The 25,237-nt window shown below is 36.1% G+C and overlaps 1 protein-coding gene across 2 annotated transcripts in view; it reads right to left on the bottom strand.

The window, feature by feature from the left end:
* Positions 1–25,237, bottom strand: part of ST6GALNAC3 (ST6 N-acetylgalactosaminide alpha-2,6-sialyltransferase 3) — a 560,559-nt gene that overhangs the window by 107,859 nt on the left and 427,463 nt on the right. The window lies entirely within an intron of this gene.

The following is a 25,237-nucleotide window of genomic DNA, read 5'->3' as shown; positions in this document are numbered from 1 at the left end:
GATCTCCCCACCATCTGGTATCTAAATACTTGGTTGACTAAAGAAGGAAGAAAATAATTAGATAAATCAAGCAAGGAAACACGTGTGGCCAAGAATGACACAGACATGTGGGCAGTGAAGGTGAAAGAAAATCCTCTGGCTCTGTGGAGGTTTGTCTTCGACACATACATTTCAGCATACAATATTCATATAATAATAATTATTCACTTCTGACTGGTGGAAATGTAAGAAAACACCAATCAGCCTTCATCTTCATCTTCAACAGGTGATAGCTGCACACGGATTACTTGGGATCTCATCAATGGTCATTTCCATTAATTAAAAAGTGCTTCTAGTTGTCAATTTTCATGATATTGGCATACTTATATTCCAAGTCCTGTTTCCCACTGCTATTTCTACTTTTCACAGAAAAGAATCTGCTAGATGCTAACATCTAGTATGGCTTCAGTCACGTTCAATATATTAATAGCTTCCTTTATGTTGCCTTGTTATTTGGCTCATAGTTTCTAGAGAACAATGGTGAGTGATTTTACCAGCCACCTGAACAAAGATATTCTTGCTCATTGTTTTCTCACTCATATACGTGGACCACCATTGCCTCACTTCAGGCATGGATGCTGATCATTCTGACGACCCAAAAATGTGGAGAGAGAACGGTACCTGAACAAGGGCTACAAAAGCTATCCTAAGATGCTTTGGAGCCGCAAATGACATTTTCAAAATTAGTTAGAAGCTATTCCTATTAATAGAATGACACAAAAATCATATCCAACCAGAGTCAACATACTATGTATGTGTCTGGTTAGTAAAGAATCTTCTTTCTAGCATAAGCTTATCCTGCTGTCTCAGGACACTGAGGATTGAAAGGAAGGTAGTACAGGACAATAGTTATGAATGAGCTCCAATTCTAGGATCCCGAAGAAGACCTGGGTTCAAACTGATTCACTGAATTACTAACTGTGTGACCTTAGGCAAGCGTCTCAATCTCTCTGAGCGTCAGTGTCAGTTTCTACAGGTTAGCCCCAGAGCTTACCTCATAGAATTGTTAGAGGATTACACAAAATAATTACTCACAGGCTTAGCCCAGTGCCAGGGATATAGTGAATGCTCAGAAGTAAATACTATTAACTGTTCCCAGGTTTCTTTGATATTCTCACATTCAATTTTTAAGGCATGATATTGAGGCTATTGTAAAATGATAAACTTTAGAATTCTAGATATAATTACCTGTGAAGTAGAAATATGTTGTGGTCTGTGTTAACACATAATGATCTTTATCTAACCAGGTTAGAAACAGAAATGCTGTAAGTCATTCAAAAGGTCAAATACTTGTCAGCAGGTAGCATACTAACATGTAATTTTGACCCTGGGCAAAGTCAGGGAACTGTTGATTGCTTTATGATGAGCCTGTGTTTTTCTGCTGATACCCTCTTCCTTCTTTTGGAGATGTTATCCTCACTCTATTTTATGTGGTACAATCAAGGCCTTTTCAGGTGCCTTGAAAGTCCCACAACTAAATGGCCACTTTACCAACTCATGAGTGCTATTCTGGCAGCACAAGCCTCTCAAGGTTACTAATGGTAGCTTTTGTCCATTTCTTAGAACCACATTATTAACCTGGAAGAATGATTTTTCAGTTCCTTTTGCTCCCTTCAAACAGATACAAAGATAATCCATGATAAAGAGACTTGACAGTATCTCTGATAGCCTATTAGCATGGGACATAGCAAGGATGTTAGGACTTGGGGGAGGTGTTATCAGGTTCACAGGGTTAATTTGCATTGTCTAAAAAAGTAAATCTTTTTTTGAATCAATCCACTAGAAGGAAATATAGAAGGAAGCATTCAAACCACAGTGCTTGAGCAGAATGAACACTTATTTCACAGACACAATTACAACTGCCAGGGAGAAAATTTTTCCAAAACTATTTAATCTCTGAAATGGACAATAAGCTTGTCAGCCTCTTGGGCATTTCAACCTTGATGCAATGGTTCATAGCAAACGTTTCCATGACCAGAAGCCATCAGATTCATCAAGTGTCTCTCTCCATTCTTTCACAATAAAAGTCTTTTAGGGCTCTGAGGATGAAGCGAACTTTCTGTGTGCAATATATGCTCCTCTCTGTCACCAATACAAAACCTGGGGATGTGCTGGAAAGAAACTTGACAAAGGAGGATATTTATCTTGCAAGTGTTTGAGATACTATTTCTAAGCTAATCTCCCCTACAAATCATGGAGTCTAACTCAATTCAAGTCTAATTCAAGCTTGTCTTCCAGAACATCTAGTAAATCCTCAAAAACATGAACTATGTATTTGCTTTGTATCTCATTTTGTACCCATTCTCTTCTCAACCCCATGAGTTCACTGGCTATAGAAAGTATTAAGATTAAGACTGGAATTAACAGTCAGGGAATTTTCTACAACTGGCTTTTTTTGTTATCATGTCTATTAATAACCGAACATCATAAACAATACAGTTTAATTATGAACTAAAGTGTCTACAGCAATTAAATATGAAGGAAGTATTCAAAAACACAGCAAAAAGGATCATACTTTTAAAGCATTTAAATTGCAAGTGATGTTATTGACAGAACTTTTAAAGAAATTTTATGTTTGGATTAAAAAAAGAAAGAAAGTAGTTGAAAGTGAAGTGTTGACTCCATGGCATTTATAGGCAAATAAATATTTAGGATGGATCAGTTTGCCATCATGAGCAGACGCTTCAAGAAATACACAAAGTTAATGGGAGCTGTCCTTAATTTCTACCTCACTGAGTCAACAAGATAAAAAAAATCAACTTAAAGGGTTCCAGAGTAATGACATGACTCATTAGTGTGAAGGCCACTTCAAATTAAAGGATTCATTTTCACTTACTGAGAGAAGAAAATTATTAATGAGCTTCACGCATGAATATCTGGAAAGTACTGCAGCTCATTCTCTGGGCATAAAACAACTTGCAGTTGTAACCACAAGGGATTTAGTTTTTTTAAATCAGATTCTTTTTTTTTTTTTTTTTGAGACGGAGTCTCACTCTGTTGCCCAGGCTGGAGTGCAGTGGCTGGATCTCAGCTCACCGCAACCTCCGCCTCCTGGATTCAAACGATTCTCCTGCCTCAGCCTCCCGAGTAGCTGGGACTACAGGCGCCCGCCACCTCGCCGGCTAGTTTTTTGTAGAGTTTCACCGTGTTAGCCAGGATGGTCTCGATCTCCTGACCTCGTGATCCGCCCGTCTCAGCCTCCCAAAGTGCTGGGATTACAGGCTTGAGCCACCGCGCCTGGCCTTTAAACCAGATTCTAAAAAGTTTTTCTCAACTTTGATACCATAGCTCACTATTTGATAAATAGTGCTAGGAATGGAAGTTATGTGGTCACCAGTCCATCGAGAAGATCTGGGAGTGTTGCCTATTATATAGTCAGGGTAAGTGCCAGAGAGAAGGGAAAATTCTATCGTCATCCTGGAGAGAGATGCAAAGGAAGCCGGGAAGGTCAGTCTTCATTCTTCTAAATTTATGCTCTTCCAAAATCTAATGGTAGTGAATTCAGAAGACAATGTAAGACGACGAAAGGTCAAGTCTCTCTTTCTGAATGGTCAGTGTATTGCACAGCTACTGAGTTTGTCATTGTTTTTGGTATTTGCTCTTGAGTTTGGAACTTGAGAATCTGTTTCCATTTTTAGGACACGTACATATTAGAGAGGTGTCCATTCGAAGCATTTGGTAATAAAAATTTGGTGTTTGGAGGAGCTGTACTGAATGAGTAGTCTTAGTCCCTGCAAAAAGGTTTTATATATATAACTGTTTAATGAAAAATATAATATTCAGGTGGAATGTCAAAGGAGAAGACCAAAATACGAAGATTAAACAGGGTTGCGAAGTTTGTAGAAAGTGGTGGTGCCTCTTGTACCAGTAGTGAGAAAGATACTAGATTAAGATTCTCTTCCGAGGGTTGAAATACTGCCAAAACAACTGGGCATCTGTTCATGGGCGCATGAGATGATCTATATCATCAATTCACTTCTTAGGGAAGAAAGGAGCAGAGGCTGACCTTTTTGAAATTCCTTTCTAGTGGTCAAGAATGATGGCAATTGTATTTTTTAGTGGGATTATGTTTCTTCCTACTGTATATTTGAATTGCAAAAAACCAGAGCATAGCATACCTTGCTGAAGTTTTTCAAGTTGACAGTCTGATTTTTTACTGAAGTTTTTCAAGTTGACAGTCTGATAGTCTTATCTATTTTTATTTACTTTTAAATTCAAATTCAAGCCAGTGTTCCTAGACGTCTCCACAAGCTGCAGGCCTATGGGAAATGTTCCATGGCTCCTCTGTGTATCTGAAGTTTGGCCTCCTCATTATGATCGATTAATATTTCAGAGTTATTTTTTTTTTCTGAAATTGGAATAGACCTCATTTTCCAGAAAGTCATTTATATTGTTATTCATTTTCTTTTCACTGTCTTGTTTATGACTAAAAAATGCACTGATGATTTCATAATGAGAGAATATTATGTAGAAATGGAAACATAATCTTAGAAAAGTATGACTTTTTATGTGGTAGGTAATATTTCTCTTCAATTTCCCTTTTCATGTGGGATTTTTTTTCTTTTCTAAAGGGAAATATAAATGTTAGGAGAGAATCAAAATATATATCACAAAATTTTTTATATATTTCCTCAACTACTGTAAAATCTAGAGGGACCAGATGATTAAAGTCCTTCATTTTTAAAGAATTCTTTCAAAAATCCCAGAAGCTAGAGGCAAATTGTTTTTATTGTTGCTTGAGTTTTGTTAGGGGCATAGAATATATGAGGCTTTGTTAAAAAAAAAAACTGAAATATTTGTCTCTATTTCTATAATATTATACACAATCTTTGGATTGTTAAAAGCAATACTATTCATCATGTGAAAGAGACCAAGAAAGCCACTGACTCTGAACTTCATGCAGCCATCTATTCACAAGTTCTTTAACAAATAAATGATGAACACCTACTATATATGATTATTTATGCTAAGTATTATGGTAAGCATGAATATGAATAACATAAAGTCTTTACCTTTAAGAAATGTACAACATAGTAGTAGAGACAGATACAATCAGATAACTATAACATATAACATATAGTCTTTACCTTTAACAAATGTATAACATAGTAGTAGAGACAAATATAATCAGGTAACTGTAATATAGGCAGAAAGTTCAAAATGCCCTGGGGGTTTTAGTTCAAGATGGCTCATTGAAGGGACATGTTCACCTATCTTCCCTCTCAAATTACTACTGACAAGACCTTATAATATGATTGTAAAAGCCATGGTAAGACTAGGGAACTGGTTATCCTAACAGCAGAGCAGTATACTAATAGAAATTTCAGTTAGATATAAATAAGAAGAGATTGGCAGGATTTTTGTTCCATGATTAGTTTTCGGTAGATTGATTTACCTGTTGGTAATTTAAAAAAAAAACACAACAAAATAAACACAAAAATCATCTGTTTAAAAGTATGCAATAGATAGTTGTAGAAATAATAAGTACTAGAGAGGCTAAAATAGTTGGAAAGGAAGGCTATTGGACAGGTGTAATAATGATCTTCAGCTGCATTTTTTTTCTGGAAGACTGTAATGGTTCTTGGCATGGGTAGACTGGGAGAGTAGGCTTTCAAATGGCAAGGGGGCACTGTTGAGGACATAGAAACCATTAGACATTTTGGCATTTACAAGGATTGGAGTCACAAAATTGGACAATCGAAGAGCCTCAAGACACAAGTGATTCTCCCCTCAAAATATTTGTCAAACACTGAAGGTATACAGGGTGGAGCTAAAGAACTAAACTACAAACCCTGAGTGGTGGAGTGGGACATTTCATACTCTCCTAGTGCTGAGAAGACAAAAACTTGCTAGGATAAATGAGTGAGTGAATAAAGCAGTATCTTAATTGTAAGCCACAGAGATCTCCAGACTACAGACAAAGGAAACTAAAGATAGACTGAGTCTTAATCAAAACTTCTAGCATGTATAAAGTCAGCCTATTCCTGGATAAAATAAGGTGACAGCCTCTCCATCTGCCTGGCAGAAGAAAGGGTAACCCTTTTCTAATGCAAGATCACAACATCTGGAGCCTCTGTAGTCTTTATTCTCAGTGTTCTGCATTTATTAAAATCCTTTTGGGCATGGGAAGAGACAGGGCCATGGGTCTAAACACCAAGAGAAAAAGAAATGGGCAACGGAAACAAATCCACACATGATGTAGATATTAAGACAAAGATTATAAAATAACTGAATAACATGAACAAGAAAAACAGATAAATTATACAGCAAAAAGATAAAATGTTGGAGAATTTTATCAGATAATTAAAATCCGAACCAATCATGTTCTACCTAGTTGGTTAGAAGTCACATTAAGGTTGATGCTTTTGTATCTGATACTGGAAGTTCATGTCTCAAGGCTAAACATTTGAGGAAAAAGAATGGATGTCAAGGTTGGGTTAGTGAGAATAAACTGGAATCCATAGGAATAAACTGGAACACATGGGGATGGACCTAAGCTCCTTCCAGTTTCTCACTACTTCTACCTTCAGTGGGAATTGTTGTGCACAAGAAGTTACAAGCCTTCATCATACAGTTGGCACACCTTTGGCTAAGGATTCAGAGAAGCTGAAAGAGGAGTAGCCGAAGGCCTGTCTGCTGCTCAACACCAATGATATGAACCAACAGAGCAATGACAGTATGTGTGAGCTGCAACAGCATTTGAGTCTGTTCATGACTTTCCAGGTGTAAACTAATATGATCACTGCTTTAATTCCGCCTTCCAAATTTCACGTGGAATGTCTTTCAGGACCCACTTCAACTGGAAACATGGAAGAAAAAGAATTGTGAGAAATGTAGATCAGCCTAATGTAATTGGCATAATATAAAGCCACCACAGAATCTACACAAAATAATTAGACGGGATTTCTAGAAATAGAAAGTGTTATGTCTTAAAATAAGAACTAAACGGATACATATAGTACCAAGCTGGACATAGTTGAAAACAAGATTAGTGAACTCAAAGACAGTCAATAGAAAAGACTCAAGTGGAAACACAGATAGAAAAAGAAAGGGAGGAGGCAAGAATAGAGCGAAACAGAAATTGTATCACATGTATGTAACTTGTATATCAGAAAGAAAGAAAAGAATTGGAAAGAAACTATATTTGAAGAGATAATGGCAAAAAAATTTCCAAATTGAAGAAAAGCATCAATACATAAATTCAAACAAATCAGCAAACTAAAAGCATAATAAATACTTTTTAAACCACTAAGGCATACCATAGAAAAACTGATTTTTAAAAAGTACAGAAGTAAAATAAATCATAAAAGAAGCAAAAGGAAAAAATACATGGTATCTTTGAAGGAGCAGAAATAAGATTATAGCTGACTTCTCAGTAGATATGATATAAGCCGGAAGAACAGTATGGTGTATTTTTTTTTTTTTTTTTTTTTGAAACAGAGTCTCGCTTTGTTACCCAGACTGGAGTGCAGTGGTGCGATCCCGGATCACTGCAACCTCTGCCTCCTGAGTTCAAGCAATTATCTTGCCTCAGCCTCCCAAGTAGCTGGGACTAGCGGTGCATGCCACCATGTCCGGCTAATTTTTTGTATTTAGCAGAGATGGGGTTTCACCATGTTTCCCATGCTGGTCTTAAACTCCTGATTCAGGCAATCCACCCGCCTTGGCCTCCCAAAGTGCTAGGATTACAAGCGTGAGTCACCGTGCCTGGCCTGGAATGATATTTTTTAAATGCTAAAAATAAATGTCAACTAGCATTGTACAATCAATGAAAATATACTTAAAAAGAAATATGAAATACTAATATTTTCAGAAAAACAAAAATCAAGACAATTCATCTCAGTATGATTGTACTAAAGGAAATATTAAGTCAACTTCTTCTTTATAAATAACATAATCAATCATAGAGGAAAATGCAGAAATGAAGGAAAAAATGAAGAGCAATAAAAAAGATAAATACTTGGGCAAATATGAGTGAATACAAGCCAGGTGCCATGGCTCACAACTGTAATCCCAGCTATTCAAGAGGCCAAGGCAGGGGGACTGCTTGAGCCCAGAAGTTTTGAGATAAGCTCAGTTGCCCACTGAGCAACATAGTGAAACTCTCTATCAATCTCCCATCCTTTCTGCCTCTCTCTTTTCCTCTGTGTGTGTATGTGTATGTGTGTGTGTATGTGTATGTGTGTGTATATATGTATGTATGCATGCGTGTGTGTGTGTGTATATATATGTCTATATATATGGCACAAAATAACATATATATATATATATGGCACAAAATAACAATGTTTTGTTTGGGGAATTTAAAATATATATAGAATTAAAATACATGACAATAATACCAAAGGGATAAATGAAGTTAAAGTGTTATAACTTTGTATCCTTATTGTGGAAGAGATGAAAGCAATCATTTGTATTAAGCTGTAATAAGTCATGGGTACATTTTTGATTGCTTAAGCATTAAAAGACTTGTTTAAAATGTAAAAATAATAAGATAATAAACTATTGAATGACAAATCACCTGATTAATCTAAAAGAAAGAAAAAGCACAGGCATTTTAAAAAGATTAGGTAGGCTACATAATAAGGTGGGTATAAATCCAAATACATCAATAAGTACATTAACTAACAACATAATTCAAGTACAAGATTAATATGTTCAAGCTAGATTTTTAAAATTTATATGTGCTTACAACAGTAGAGTGGTACTGTGTACCACGTAATTACAAACCAAATAAAACTGGTACGGCTATATTGATATTAGTCAAACAGAAACCACTACTAAGAATAAACAAGGTCATATCATGGTGATAAGGTGTCAGTCTACCAGGACAATATATACCAATTCTAAATCTCAATGCAACCAATTAAAAAACAAAAACAAAAAAAACTTAGCAGGCCTCTGAAATCTATTAGCCATGCAAATAAAAGAACCTCCAAAGTAAGTAGTTTTTGCCAGATGAACCACAACTAAGCACAAGATCAGAAGTAGTAGTGAAGGCTAGAAGTAGAAAACTATGGGCAGTTGGACCAGTATATTTATCATTGTGTGCGTGTGTGTATGTATGTATGTGTGTGTATGGTATATGCGTGTATACTATGCCAATCCCCTGCCCTCAGAGCAGCTGACTTCAGTGTTTGCTTCTAGGATTACGCTGTCAATACACCTTTATAAAGTGGGAATTCTGAGAAGTACCTCTGATAACTTATGGTCTCCTGTGCCAAGATAACAGGCTATGACCTATCCTTATACAGGGGCCCTTTATGTGTCTCTCTTCCCTTTCCTAGTACATAGAATGAAGGCTCCTGTTACTTGTACCTGTATTTACCACTACTTCTCATTTGTGCTCAGTAAATAAGATGACACTATCAATACTTTTCCATCACGACATAATCAATTACTAAACATTTGAGAGAATCACAGTATGAAAAAAGAGTCACTGACTCAACAACAAAAAAGTAACCACTAAGAAAATGGGAGTTAATATAGAGGAAACAGGAATAAAATGGAAATATGTATATAATTTTTTAAAGTGTATATTTAAAAATATATACACTTCAGTGTATATAAGTGTAAAAATATATACTTTTATAAGTGTATAAATATATATGAAAATATACATACAGTGTGTGTGTGCATGCATGTATGTATATATTTATATTTATATACTTTTTAAAATTTTCATAAATATTTATGATAAAAGCAACTGGCTGCTATAAAAAATTAATGGGCAGAATCCTTGGAAATTAAAAGCACAATTACCATAAACTTAATAAATCAGCTGAATAGTTGAAACTAGAATAATAAACTAGAAGATTAAAATGAGGGATTCTCCTAGAAAAGAGTACAGATGACAAAGGGTTGAAAAGTATGAAAAATGAGTTAACTCATTGAGAATGAAAGCCCATACAGCATATCCATAAAGATTAATGAACCAACTATATGTATCTTCATGATGTAGAGCTGCGCTAATCAACAGTCAATAGCTACACGTGGCTATTTACATTTAAGTTTAAATTAATTAAAATTTCAGAACTTTTAAAATTCAGTTAGTCAGTCTACTTACTCACATTTCAAAGAAAGGTTCAAGAGACATATGTGATAGGTGGCTGTTTTGGACAGTGCAGTGAATAATTCCTTGCAAAGAAACAAGGAACTGATTGATACCATTATCTTCATCAGAAAATGTGGATGCAAAGACACTGTAAAGGCATGTCTTCGAAATTCTGAGAAAACATAATTTTTAACCTAGAATTTTACATTGAAATTATCTCTAATGTGTGAAGGCTGAGGTAACATTTTTCAGTCACAAAGTCTCAGGAAACTTTATCTAATAGGATTCTTTTGAAGAAAATATTTGAGGATATATTCGAGGAAAAACAAAAAAAATCTTAAAAAAAGATGACACTGTGAGATACAAGATGGTCAAAGCCCCTCCCTTGCATGGACCCAGTGGAAGGTAAAGAGGTTACAGAAGAAAATAAACTGAATTACTAAGTCTTCAATAATTTGTGGTGATCTACTTTCTCATTCTAACTACTTACTTTTAAAGCTACTTTGTATTTGTAATTTTATTTTTTCTTAAAGATTCTTACTCCCTTCAGTAACAGTAATATAGGCCACACAAGCTAGATCCACCCTTGAAGAGAACTTAATTCAAAAGAATCTCACAGCAAATGACTGCAACCTTCACAGCCAGGCCAGATTCAGGATTAAATGCTAAATTAGTGGTGGATTCACTGGTGATGTCAAATTGGTGACATCAAAAGACAACAAACCAGGCTCAAATATGCAAGTTCAATGAGGCAATTTTTTTTTTTTTTTTTTTTTTTTTTTTTTTTTTGAGACAAGTCTCGCTCTGTCGCCCAGGCTGGAGTGCAGTGGTGCAATCTTGACTCACTGCAAGCTCTGCCTCCCGGGTTCACACCATTCTCCTGCCTCAGCCTCCCGAGTAGCTGGGACTACAGGCGCCCACCACCACGCCCGGCTAATTTTTTTGTATTTTTAGTAGAGACGGGGTTTCACCATGTTAGCCAGGATGGTCTCGAGTTTCTGACCTTGTGATCTGCCTGCCTCGGCCTCCCAAAGTGCTGGGATTACAGGCTTGAGCCACCGCACCCAACCCAGAATGTATGTTCTTAAGTCTAAAAATTATTGATAATAAAGCTAAGTGACGCTTTTTTTTTTTTTTTTTTTTCCCTCCAGATAGAGTTTTGCTCTCTTACCCAGGCTGGAGTGCAGTGGCACGATCTTGGCTTACTGCAACCTCTGCCTTCTGGGTTCAAGTGATTCTCCTGCCTCAGCCTCCTGAGTAGCTAGGAGTATAGGCCTGGCTAATTTTTTTGAATATTTAGTAGAGACAGGGGTTCACCATGTTGGCCAGGCTGGTCTCGAACTCCTGACCTCCAGTAATCTGCCCGCCTTGGCCTCCCAAAGTGCTGGGATTACAGGCATGAGCCATCATGCCTAGTCTAAATGACACTTTAAACAGCAATTTCCAGGAAATAATTCCTAAGAAAATGGCTTTAAAGGACAAATAAGCTGAACATATATTGATGATCATTTTAACAAAACACAGGAAGGGGCAGGGAAGTAGAAGGAAAATGAAAAATTACTAAGAATCTAATTCAGAAAGAGTAAATTTAGGACATACTTAATGTCAACATAGAATTGGAAACTGTAAGTTTACATACTGTATTTGAACATACACGATGTGAGAAAAATGGAATGCATAATTTCTAAAGAAGGAATGAAGAAAAAAAAACATAATAAAATAAGCTTAATACAAAAGAAGAAGAAAAATAAACAGCCAGGTTATATATGATTAAATATTTCAATCATTACAATAAATGTGAATTAAGTAAAACACCTCATTAAAAATATGTCATGTCAGATATGCATAATAGTTTTATCTACATGCTCTTTACTAGAATCATAACTACATGAAAATGACATAGAATGGTTGAACATGAAGATTCACTAATAAATCAAGACTGGTCCTATCAATCATAAATATACTTGAGTATAAGATGAAAAGAATTAAAAATTATTAAGATAATACGGCCGGGCGCGGTGGCTCAAGCCTGTAATCCTAGCACTTTGGGAGGCCGAGATGGGCGAATCACGAGGTCAGGAGAGCGAGACCATCCTGGCTAACACGGTGAAACCCCGTCTCTACTAAAAAATACAAAAAACTAGCCGGGCGAGGTGGCTGGCGCCTGTAGTCCCAGCTACTCGGGAGGCTGAGGCAGGAGAATGACGTAAACCCGGGAGGCGGAGCTTGCAGTGAGCTGAGATCCGGCCACTGCACTTCAGCCCGGGCGACAGAGCCAGACTCCGTCTCAAAAAAAAAAAAAAAAAAAAAAAAAACAGATAATACATCATAGGTATTTAGCAACATGCATCAAAAATATAAGGTCAACTTTAAGTTTTGTAAGGAGAAATAAAAAAATCCACTGTTGTATTTGGACACAAATTATAAATCAATGATATGAAGTAGTCAGAAATAAACAGCAATATAGATTATTCAATGTTGAAAGTTATATCCAACAAACAAAAATAACTTATTTTTAATATTCATAGAATACTTAAAAAGATTGACTACATAAGGCCACAAAATAATTTTACACATTTGGAACAGCAGAAATTATGGTCCACATTTTCTGGCTAAATAAATAAACAGTAAAAATGAACACCTCCTTCCTGCAAAAACAAAGAACGACAAGAAAACTCTCCAATTGTATACATTTAAAACCTCACTTTTAATAAATCTTGACTGTAAGGGGAATTCAAAATTAAAATCATAATCTGTTTAAGAGTGAATAGCTGTGAATATATATATCAAAATAGGCTACCGCAAAGATAAACTCAAAGGAAAAATAAGTAGCCTTAAAAATGTACCAATTGATAGCAAAAATGTTGAAAATAATTAGTCAACAAACAACAAAGAAAATAAAAGAAAGTTGAAGGAAAGAATTAATAAAGGTTGAAAATAAACACAGCAATAATTTACAGTAAGCCTTTAAAAGGTTTAAATTTAAAAGGTTTAATTAATCAAGGTAGGCTTGATTAATCACAGCAAAAAGCGACTCTGCAAGAATAAATAAAATCTATAAAAAATTGACAAGTCTAATGAGAAACTATACAAAAGTTAGATAAAATTTTAAAAATCAGCTTGACTATACGACAAAAATAAAACATTAAAATCATACCTAAAAAATCATATTCACTAGAACTATAAGACATTAAAACACATAAACACAGAGCTACCAAAAATGTGTAAAATCTATATTAAAAATGAAAAAATTTATGATAATACATTTGAAAAGCCTTGAACATATAAATCAATATATTGTGTTCTTGGGTGGGAAGAGTCTATATTTTAATGTGTTGATTCTATATAAATCTAAAATTTCAATCAAAATCCTAATGATTATTAATCAATTTAAACAGATAATTTGTTGGTTTATATGGAACAATAAAATAGGCAAGAATCCCAAAGAAATTTTTAAAATTATCCCATAATTAATTGGAATCTGTCTCAGCAGATATCAAATTTAAAAAGAAAATGATAAAAGGACTTAGAAAAAATTTTTATAAGACTGAAAGATTTTACTGTACATATATTTTAATTTTCCATATGCAAAAAGCTACAATGAACAAAGTTAAAAGATAACTAGGAGGAAACAGCCATAACATCTATAATATACAAAGGGTTAATATTCATTTTATACAGAGTTCTTTCAAAAAAATATAGACAAACTAATAGAAATCTGAACAAAGGACCATTTACAAGGAAAATATACACGAACTAAGAGATATATGCTGTGTTTGTTAACTCACTACCACAGGGAATAAAAATTAAAATAAGAAGACATTAACTTTTTGCTCATTAGATTGAGAATATAAGAAAAATGTTGATAGTAACTTTGAAAATGTGGTGAAAAGAGCAAGCTCAGATGTTATCTAAGCACAGTTCTTTTTCAAGCTATCTGTCAGAGTGTAGCTATCAAAATATAAAATGCAAATATCCTCTGACATGGCAAGCTCACTTCTAGAAATCTTTTGTATTTCTACAAAAGAAGAAGAAAAATAAACAACCAGGTTATATATGATTAAATATTTCAATCATTACAATAAATGTGAATTAAGTAAAACACCTCATTAAAAATATAAGCTTGCATTTATACGAAATACATATATACTCATTAATAGCAAAAAGTATATTTTTAAATTGCCAGTTATAAAAACCTATCTTAAAAAGTTTAAGCAAAACCAAACAAAAGCAAACAAGAAAACCATATGCTCATCAAAAGCAAACAATAGAAAAAAGAAGGAAATATATAATATATGTATACACACATATATGTATGTATGTATATCTATAATCTCCAAGACATACTGTAACATTTAAAAAAATAACTCAAAGAATTTTAAATCAAAAAGGTCTCTTGGCCTGCACATACCCATTTCCAGCACAATAGCTGGCCTGAAGTCAGCCCTACATTACTGGAGAGAGGCACTGTGCAGTTTTCCAGCACATGCATGCCCATCCATGGTTGGACAGCCAGCTTGGAGCACTCAAATATATAAACGACGTATTATTAGTTCTAAAGGGAGAGATAGACAGCGACACAATAATAGTATTGGACTTCAACACTCCACTGTCAACAATAAACAGATCATATAGACAGAAAATCAACAAAGAAACATCATATTAAACTACACTACATACTAAATGAACTTAAGAGGTATTTACAAAACATTCCATCCAACAGCTGCAGAACACACATTCTTCTCATCTGCACATGGAACATCCAGGATAAATGATACTGTAGTCTACAAAACAAGGCTTAAACATTTACGAAGATAGAGATCGTATCAAGTATCTTTTCAGACCATAATGGTACAAACCTGGAAATCAACAACAAGAAAAACTTCGGAAATCTTATAAATACATGGAAATTAAATAACATGCTCCAGAGTAACCAATGAGGTAAATAGACAAAAGGGGAATTTAAAAATTCCTTGAGACAAATGAGAATGGAAACACATCATACCAAACCTTATGGAATACAGCAAAAACAGTTCTAAGAGGAGAGTTCATAGCAGTAAATGCCTACATCAAAAAATAAGGAAGATTCCTAATAAATAACTTAACCAAACACCTCAAGGAAATAGAAAAACAAGAAAAAACTAAGCCAGAATTGGTAGAAGAAAGGAACTAATAAAGCTCAGAGCAGAAATAAACAAAAAATTCAAAAAATATCAACACAAGAGTTGGTTTTTTGAAAAGATAAAATAAACAAACATTTAGCTAGTCTATGAAAAAATATGATAAGATCCCAAAACTTCAAGTCAGAGATGAAAAAGGAGACACTACAACTGATATCACAGAAATATGAAGGATTGTAGGATTAAATTATGAAGAAACTGAAAATCTGGACAGATCAATAATGAGTGAGGAAATTGAATCAAGAATAAAATATCCTCCATCAAAAAATAAAATAAAAAGCCCAGTCTGATGGCTTCACTGCTGAATTCTATCAAACATTTAAAGAACAATACTGATGCTTGTCACACTATTACAGAAAATAGAAGATTAGGAAATACTTCCAAACTAATTTTATGAGGCAGCATTACCCTGTTTCCAAAGCCAGACAAGGACATAACAAAAAAAGAAAACTAAAGTCCCTGATAAACATAGATATAAAAATTCTCAACATGAAACTTGCAAACAGAATATAGTAGCATATTAAAAAGATCAATTACTGTGATCAAGTGGAATTTATCCCAGAGATGCAAGAATGGTTCAACATATGCAAATCAACAAATGTGATACACCAGTGTCTTAGTTTATTTGGTGTTGTAGTAAAAGAATACCAGAGACTGGGTAATTTATAAAGAAAAAGGTTGATTTAGCTCATAGTTCTGCAAGCTGAGAAGTTCAAAAGCATGCTTGACTTTTGCAAGGGCTTTTGCTGCATCACAAAATAGCAGAGAAAGTCAAAGGAAAAGCATATGCGTGTGAAGAGAGGGAAACCTGAGGGGTATCCTGACATTATGACAACCCACTCTCACTGGAACTAATCCATTTTTGCAAGAACCAATCCAGTCATGAGAGAGTGAGAACTCACTGAGAATAGAACCAAGTCATTCATGAGATCTGTCCCATAACCCAAACACCCCACTTTCCAGTGCTGTCACACTGGGGATAGTTTCAACATGACCTTTGGTGGGGACAAACAAAACATATCCAAACCATACAACCACATTAACAACAAGTTAGAAGATAAAAACCATACGATCATTTAAATAAATGGAGAAAAATCTTCTGATAATATTCAACACCCTTCATGATAAAAACTCTCCACAAATTAAGTATAAAATGTATGTACCTCAACACAGGAAAGGCCATATATGACAAACCCACAGCACAATACTGAAAGTGCTTGCCAGAGCAACTAGGCAAGAGGAAGAAATAAAAGGCATGCAATTTGGAAAGGAGAAAGTCAAACTGTTCCCATTTACAAATGACATGATTTTATGTATAGAAAACCCTAAAGATTTCACAACAAAACTGTTGAAACTAATAAATGAATTCAGTGAAGCCACCGCACACTAAATCAACATACAAAAAAATCAGTAGCATTTCTGTATGCTAGAAGCCAACTATCTGAAAAAGAAGTCAGGAAAACAATTCCATTTACAATAGTTTCCAAAAATTAAGATATCTAGGAATAAACTTAACTAAGGAAGTGATAGATCTCTACACTGAAAACTATAAAACGCTGAGGAAAGAAATTGAGGAAGACACAAAGAAATTGAGGAAGACACAAGTAAATGGAAAGATATCACATATTCATAGATTAGAAGAACTGACACTGTTAAAATGTCCATACTATCTTAAGTTATCCACAGATGTAATACAATTCTTATCAAAATACCAAATGACATTCTTTACAGAAATAGAAAAAAAAATCCTAACATTTACATGGAACCGCAAAAGGCCCAAAATAGCTAAAGCAATGCTGAACAAAAAGAATAAAGCTGGAGGCATCACACTACCTGACTTTAAAATAGATTACAAAGCTGTAAGTACCAAGACATTATGGTACTAGCATATAAGCAGACACACAGATCAATAGAACGCAATAGAGAGCCCAGAAATAAATTCACCTACTTACATTCAATTTATTTTCAACACAGGTGCCAAGAATACACATTATAGAAAACACAGTGTTTTCAATAAACAGTGCTGGAAAAACAGGATGTCCATGAGCAGAAGAATGAGTCTAGACCCTTACTTCTCACCATATACAAAATTCAACCAAAATGGATTAAAGGCTAATTGTAAAGTGTGTAACTGAAAAACTACTAGAAGAAAACAAAGGCGGGGGGGATGCTTCACAACACTGGGAATGGCAGGAATTTTAAAAATAAGACCTCAAAAGCATAGGACACAAAAGCAAAAGTAGACAAATGGGATTATGTCAAACTAAAAAGGTTTTGCACAGCACGAAAAACAATTAATAGAGAGAAGAGACAACCTGTAGAATGGGAGAAAATATTTGTAAACTATACTTTCAACAAGGAGTTAATATCCAAAATATATTAGCGACTTAAACAAAAGAAAAAAAAAAACCCAAAATACCTAAACAGATATTTTTCAAAAGAAAAAGTGAGACACACAAATGACCAATAGGCACATGAAAAAATGCTCGACATCATTAATCATCAGGGAAATGCAAATCAAAACCATGATGAGATATCATCACCTTACTCCATTTAGAATGGATATTATCAAAAAGAAAAAAAGTGTGTGTGTCTGTATGTATATAAATAAAGAGTTGATATAACAGAAGCAGACAGCAAAACAGTGGTTACCAGATATTAGGGGGAGGATAGAGTGAGGCTGGTCAACGGGATACAAAGTTACAATTAGACAGGAGGAGTAAGTCCTGGTGTTCTATTGCACAATAGGTGATCATTGTTAACAGGATGGTATTGTGTATTACAAAATATCTAGAAGAGAAGCTTTTGAATGTTCCACCACTATGAAGTGATGGATCCACTAAACACCTTGATTTGATCATTATACAAAATATGTGTATCAAAATATCATATTGTAAACCATAAATATGTGTAATTATAAAATGTGTCAATAAAATAGTTTCAGAAGTATCAGCTAAAAAAACTCAAGTGGTAGAGAGTATAATTTTAATTTTATCTACCAACAAGAAGCAACAGAAAGAACAAATAACACATAAATACATGGTGCATGCATGGATGCATATATGCATAGAAAAAGGAACAGACTCTTATTAGGGGTTACCTGTGGGTTTGAAGGATAAATTGAGGCATTCTTTCACATTGTTTTATTCTATTTTTTTTCACAGTAGTAAATTTTTCCCCCACAAAAATCAAAATATTCAAGTATGACATTTTTCTATTTTAAACAACCAGTTAAAAAGAAGAAATTATGTTATGGGAGCACAGAGGAAGAAGAGACTAATGTCAGGAAATAATTCCAAATTTGGATCCTAAGATACAGTCTTTGACCTTTAGAAGGTGAGGAGATACTTCTCAGATCGCCATGACACACAGTATCACATGACACACAGAGGTCCAAAGACAAGTAACAACAAATTGTAGGAACAGTCAGAAGAGAGCTATTACTTCCAATATGTTATCTAATAATTCATTTTGCTTCACCACTTAATGTTGAGAGGAAAATTCAATTCATTTGAAATCATTTATTCATATCCCTAAACTGAACGGCATATTGATTTTGATATTCATTTTCACTACATTCAAGAGGCCTTCGATGTGGAGCTCTTTCCATTTTTAAGTGTCCTTAAATCACCATGATTGTACTGCCTCTCTCTGAATGGCAAAAAGTCACAGTCACACGCAAGGGAGACGCTTCCTGCTCAGTTTAGTTGAATTTAACAAACTTTGGCTGAATGGCTTTTATGTGCAAGGTACTGCACAAGGGCTGGAGAAGGGAAGATGAAAATTCGGTGTCTTTGCTCTAAAGAATCTTTAAACCTACCAAGGAGAACAGAGGCATAAATACCTGAGCTGTGTTCAGGTCACTGTAGGAGGAAAGGGGAGGAAAGGGGAGGGACACCGCACACAGGCTAGCAGCTGAGCAGCAGCCTCAATAGCAGCAGGAGTTAGCGAGTGGGGGAAGGTAAAAGGTGGAGGCAGGTCCACGGGCCTGAAACAGCACAGCTGCCTGCAAGGAGGCGGAATCCACTCTTTCTGGATTGTAACTGATGAGAGTAGGTGGAAAAGAGAAGGTGGAGGTGAGGTCAGAGAGGAGGACCGAGGTCAGACACTTGAGGGCTTCAAATGAGAGGTAAAGAACGTCAGCTCTATTGTGAGCAAGATTTGAAGGATTTTAAGTCACACAGTTAGATTTACTTTATAAATGGATCACTTTGGTGTGGGATAAGAGTAGAGGGCAGGGACACTAGATAGGAAGCTTTGGCAAAAGACCCTGATGTCCTGAACTACAGTGGTAACAGTTGAGAGGGGAAATAGAGATGTGTTTGAGAAACCCCATCTAGGAAGCCAATTTACCAGGCTTGGGTTATGAGGATTAAATGAGTTAATATATACAGATAGTCCCCAATTTATGATAGTTTGACCTGCACTTTTTTAAATTTTATGATTATGCAAAAGCAACATGCATTCCGTAGAAACTGTACTTTGAGCAGTCATACAACCATTCTGGTTTTCACTTCCTGTACAGTATTCAACAAAGTACATGAGATATTCATCACTTCATCATAAAATGCACATTGTGTTTAATGACTTGTCCAATTGTAGCCTAATTTAAGTGTTCTGAGCATGTTGCAGGTAAGCCAGGTTTAGCTATGATGTTCGGTTATTTAGGTGTACACTATTGAATGCATTTTTGACTTCCACTATTTTCAACTTCCAAAGGGTTTATCCAAATATAACCCCATCATAAGTCAAGGAACATCTGTGTAAAGATCTTAGATAGTGCATAGCATAGAGGAAACACCATATAATTGTCTGCTATTATTATTCTTGGGTCCACCATACTCTGTCTTCACTTCTACTTCTTGGACCATCTTCTAGGTTCCCTCTCTCTGGTTCCATACCTCACTCTATTGTTCCTATACAATATATTCCTGTGTTTTACATAACTGGCTCCTGGCTTCTAGACTGCAAAGCCTGTGTCTCATTTTTATTTTTTTCCTAGCACCCACCTGGCACAAAGTCCTCAAGATATTTTTGGTGAAGGGTAGAAATCAAAGGCCACAATATCTTACATGTAGTATTGTTAGCTCATAATCATGCCTCCAAATGGTGAAGACCCACTCTAAAGTTGTTGGCCAGAGCTCCTAGTATGCTGTGGGTTAAATCATATCCTACCTATTAATACTGTGATTACTTACTCTAGCAGGGAAAAGCTATGCCATCCAAGCCTTTGATTTCACCAGCAGCAGATGACACTTCAGGGCAGAACCACTATGCTTTAACTGTGCCCTGCAGGATCAGCCTCAGCCCTCACAAAACAAACACTTACTTTCTATCACCTTCAGGCTGATACTTAAAGGACTGAGAAAATCCTTTTTTTCCCTGTGTTAGATAGAATAATAGCTCCCTAAAGATGTCCCCACTCTAATACTTGAAACCTGTGAATATGTTGCTTTACATGCCAAAAAGGACTTCATAGGTGCAATTAAATTAAGGATCTTGAATTTGAAGGATTATTCTGGCCCAATGTAACCGAGGGGGTCCTTAAAAGAGAAATAGCAATGTGAGAAAAAGATATGTGAGAATGGAAGCAGAAATCGGTGGAGGGAGGCCATGAGCCAAGGAATGTAGGCAGCCTTGCATTTTTTGCTGGAAAAAGAAACAGATCCTCCCTTGGATCTTCCAGAAGGAATGCAGCCCTAACAACCCATTTTAGACTTCTAACTTCAGAACTGTATGAAAATAACTTTGTGTTGTTTTAAACCACTAAGTTGGTGATAATTTATTACAGCAGCAATAGAAAACTAACACATTCCCCTAACTTAAATCTCGGTGGTACAAATCATTTCCAGTTTATTCCATCACTTTGATGTAGATTCAATACCTCAAGAACTGCTCTTACATTTCAAAGTGTCAGAATTAGTACGGTTTCTCTATCTTTTCATGATTCTAACCAAGAAAATCCTGTAGTATTAGCCAAACCCCAATATTACAAATTTCCACCCATTGTTAATATGAAGTTCATCTGACTCAAGCTAGTTTACTGGATTCCTGCCAATATTTTTTAAACATTCTTTGAATGCAAATTAGGTAACAACTACTCACTGCCTGCTGCCCCTTTTATTTATCTTCCAATTTGTGTTTCCCTGTTTGTTTGCCTGTTTATTTGTTCTAGACTGTACTGAGTGATAGAGATACTTCCTTAGACCACAAGCATTAAAATCATTTTACACTACATCAACAGAATAACTCTGTTGGTGTTTCCAGAATAAATAATTCCATTCCCATTTACTGACTGAGTTGAAAAATGACAAGCTGTTCAACTCTTAGACTCATATTAGAAGCATCCCATACCTAGCCTATTCTGTCCTACTTGGTAAGGTATTTATTCTATATGCATATTGTCCTTACCAAGTTGACACTCTAAACTCACCATCTGGTTTATCCTGGAAATTTATATCTACTTTGATGTGACAAAAACCTTTCTTATTGGTTCTTCAGTGAGAAATATGCCCAGTTTCTCAGAAATCAGCTGAATAGTTTCAACTTTTCCATAATGTAAAAGTGACAGTGTGTTCCAGCAGCTGTAAAACTGTAGAGAATAAATGGGGAGGATGAAAGAAGATCACAGGGTATATGCTACCAGATGATCACCTAGAAACCTGGGGTCCAGCTAAGCCCCTGGCTGGTGCTTGCTGTGAAGCCCTCTCCATTCTCTGACTACCCTTCCCGGAGTTTCTTTCCATGCCTTCCTCAGCAACACCGGGGCTCTAGGGGTAGACTCCTGGGGGTTGTGCTGCAGCAATACTGGGTCCCAGGTGCCGAACTTCAAACATGATGCCGCCTTCTTTCTGCGGAGACTCTGGGAGCTGTCCTGTCCACAGAGATTAGAATGTTGAAATTTTTCTGCGATTATATAACTACAGTAGTGGACCAAATTCCTCCAAGGCAGGAGTCCCTAACCCTAGGGCCACAGACTTGTACCTGCCCCTGGCCTGTTAGGAACTGGGCAACACAGCAGTAGGTGAGCGAGCATTACTACCTAAACTCCACCTCCTGTTAGATCAGCAGCAGCATTAGATCAGGAGCACGAATCCTATCGTGAACTGTGCATGCGAGGGATCTAGGTTGTGCGCTCCTCATGAGAATCTAATGCCATCCCCCACAACCACACTCATGGAAAATTTGTCTTCCGTGAAACCAGTCCCTGGTGCCAAAATGGTTGGAAACTGCTGCTCGAAGGCAAGCCTACTAGTCAAGGTAAAGGAGTAAAAGGAGCCAATAAGCACGAGAAGATGCTCAACATTATTAGCCAACAGGAAAGTCCAAATCAGAACCACAGTGAGGTGCCGCTTCACATCCACTTGGATGGCTATAATAAAAAAGACAGGTAATAACAAATATTGGTTAGAATGTGGAGAAATTGGAACCCTCATACACTGCTGGTGAGAATGTACAAGGGTGCAGCTGCTTTGAAAAACAGTCTAGCACTCCCACAAAGGCCTACACATAGAATTCCCGTATGACCTAACAATTCCACTTCTAGGTATTTGTCCAAGAGAAAGGAAAACCTGTGTCTACACAGAGACTTGTAAAGGAATGTTCATAACCACATGATAATAATAGTCTTCTCTTTCTCTTCCGTTTTACTGCAATATCACTTCTGTCATATGTCAGTAGTACCAGAAATGGTTGCTTTCCCCGCACCACGTAGACATCAGCTAACATAAATTTGCAAAAGCCTCAAGATTCAGGAGACTAAAGGGTTCTACACGTATTGTAGGCAGGTGACTGACTATCATGATCTCATAGCCTCCATTTCAAAGAGCCTAGCAATATTCTGGAGCTTATTAGCATATCATGTGTCAAATAAAGCCCATGTTTCATATATAGTACCTTATTAAATAATGATTATGTCTCAAGGTAGGAGCTGAACATATTTCATCTTTTTTTCTCTGCAGTTAAATAAGGTTACCCTCAGCAGCTATTGACAGGTATGAATGGTCAAATCGACACTGTTCCTGGCACTGAAATTTAAGCAGCACCCACTTTCCCCACGCACACGTTGCTCTGTGCATCTATTTTAAAATTATTTCTGACTTTTAAGATTAGCAAAGGTGAAAGATTCATGATAGTGCAGCCTAGGGTCCTCCATGCTGAACTCCATTTTCAGTGTTTTAATATATGATACAACACTGCATTTCAAGCAATGCACAGCCAGAGGGACTAGATCTGTTTCTCCAGGGATGTTGAGGTGATTCTACTTCCAAACTTACTGAGATCTTTGCTTCTTTGGAAATAACCTTCTAAAGTCAGACTGACTCTTGCCAGTCTGGGCCCTGTCTAGGTTTTGCTTGGACCTATTTATAAGTGAATGACAATCATTCCCTGTGGTGTCAGTAATTGATGATGTAGGACAAGCCGTAGTTTGATTAATGTCTAAATGTTATTTGACATATACCCACATTTTAAAAATAGTTTTGGTTGCTGGGTGCGGTGGCTCATGCCTGTAATCCCAGCACTTTGGGAGGCCAAAGTGGGTGGATCACGAGGTCAGGGGATCAAGACCATCCTGGCTAACACGGTGAAACCCTGTCTCTAGTAAAAATACAAAAAATTAGCTGGGCATGCTGGCAGGCGCCTGTAGTCCCAGCTACTCAGGAGGCTGAGGCAACAAATCGCTTGAACCCGGGAGGCAGAGGCTGCAGTGAGCCCAGATTGCACCACTGCACTCCAGCCTGGGTGACAGAGTGAGACTCTGTGTCAAAAAACAAACAAACAAACAAAAAGCTTTGGCTGCCCATTTCCTGCTTATATCGCTACTAAAAATAATGCTTCTACTAGGTACCAGAAAATATTTGGCCACATTAACTAATAGAGAATTGTTTTCTGTTTAGCAGGACTATGATGGAAAGATATCTATTTCCTCATTATGTATGTGGAGTTCCAAGTGTGAAAGTACTGTATGAGAGAGAAATACTAGAAGCCTCTGACACTCTATCCTTGAATGAGGCCACATCTGAAGTATGATAGAAAAAAAATGACAGTGGGTGTGATCCTGTTAATATGCTTCTTGTTAAAATAACTGAATATCTAGTATTGAAACTAATAGATAATACTACTTAATAGTTTACAAAAGCTCAAATAGAAAATAATATAAATCTTACAATAATAAAACTTCACTTTAATAAGATCTATCATGTTTCAAGGCCAAAGAACACATTAGGTTATTTCAAATGTAAGACTCCATACAGTGAAAGCCCAAAGTAATTTAGTCTTATCATTTAACACAAGCATATAAAGGTTCCTCAAACATCAGTTGGGTTTCTTGTATACTTTAAATACAGTTTACTTTCATGTGGTATGAAAGTATAATTCTTCACACTAGATATTGGAACCATGTTGACGGTTCATTTATTTATTCCCCAGATACTTATTCAATATTGTATCAGGTTGAATTGTGGCTCCCCAAAATATGTCCACCCAGAACCTGAGAATGTGATCTTATATGGAATAAAGGTCTTTGCAGATGTAATTAAGGTAAAGATCATTAGATGATATAACCCTGGATTAGGGTGGGCCTTAAATCCAATCACAAGTTCTTATGAGAGAAGAAGAAACAGATACAAAGACACACAGGGAAATTCCATGTGAAGATGGAGGCAGAGATGGGAGTTACGCAGCTTTATGCCAAGGAATGCCAAGTGTAGTCAGCAGCCATAGAATTTAGTAGAAAGGTACAGGACACATTGCCTCTCAGAGCCTCCAGAAGAAACCAACATTGCTGACACCTTGATTTCTCATTTCTGGTCTCCAGAACTGTGAGAGAATAAATTTCTGTTGTTTTAAGCCACCGAATTTGCTATGGCAGTCTAGGAACCTAATACAAATACCAGCAACATGCCAGGTTCTGGGCTTGGTACTTGCCATATAGAGAAAAGCTAGTTCCTTCCTCTGAAAAGTT

Source organism: Macaca thibetana, chromosome 1, assembly GCF_024542745.1.
Source record: "Macaca thibetana thibetana isolate TM-01 chromosome 1, ASM2454274v1, whole genome shotgun sequence".
Classification (NCBI taxonomy): domain Eukaryota; kingdom Metazoa; phylum Chordata; class Mammalia; order Primates; family Cercopithecidae; genus Macaca; species Macaca thibetana.
Note: the sequence above shows the minus strand (reverse complement) of the source record. Positions and strands in the feature narration are given on the sequence as shown.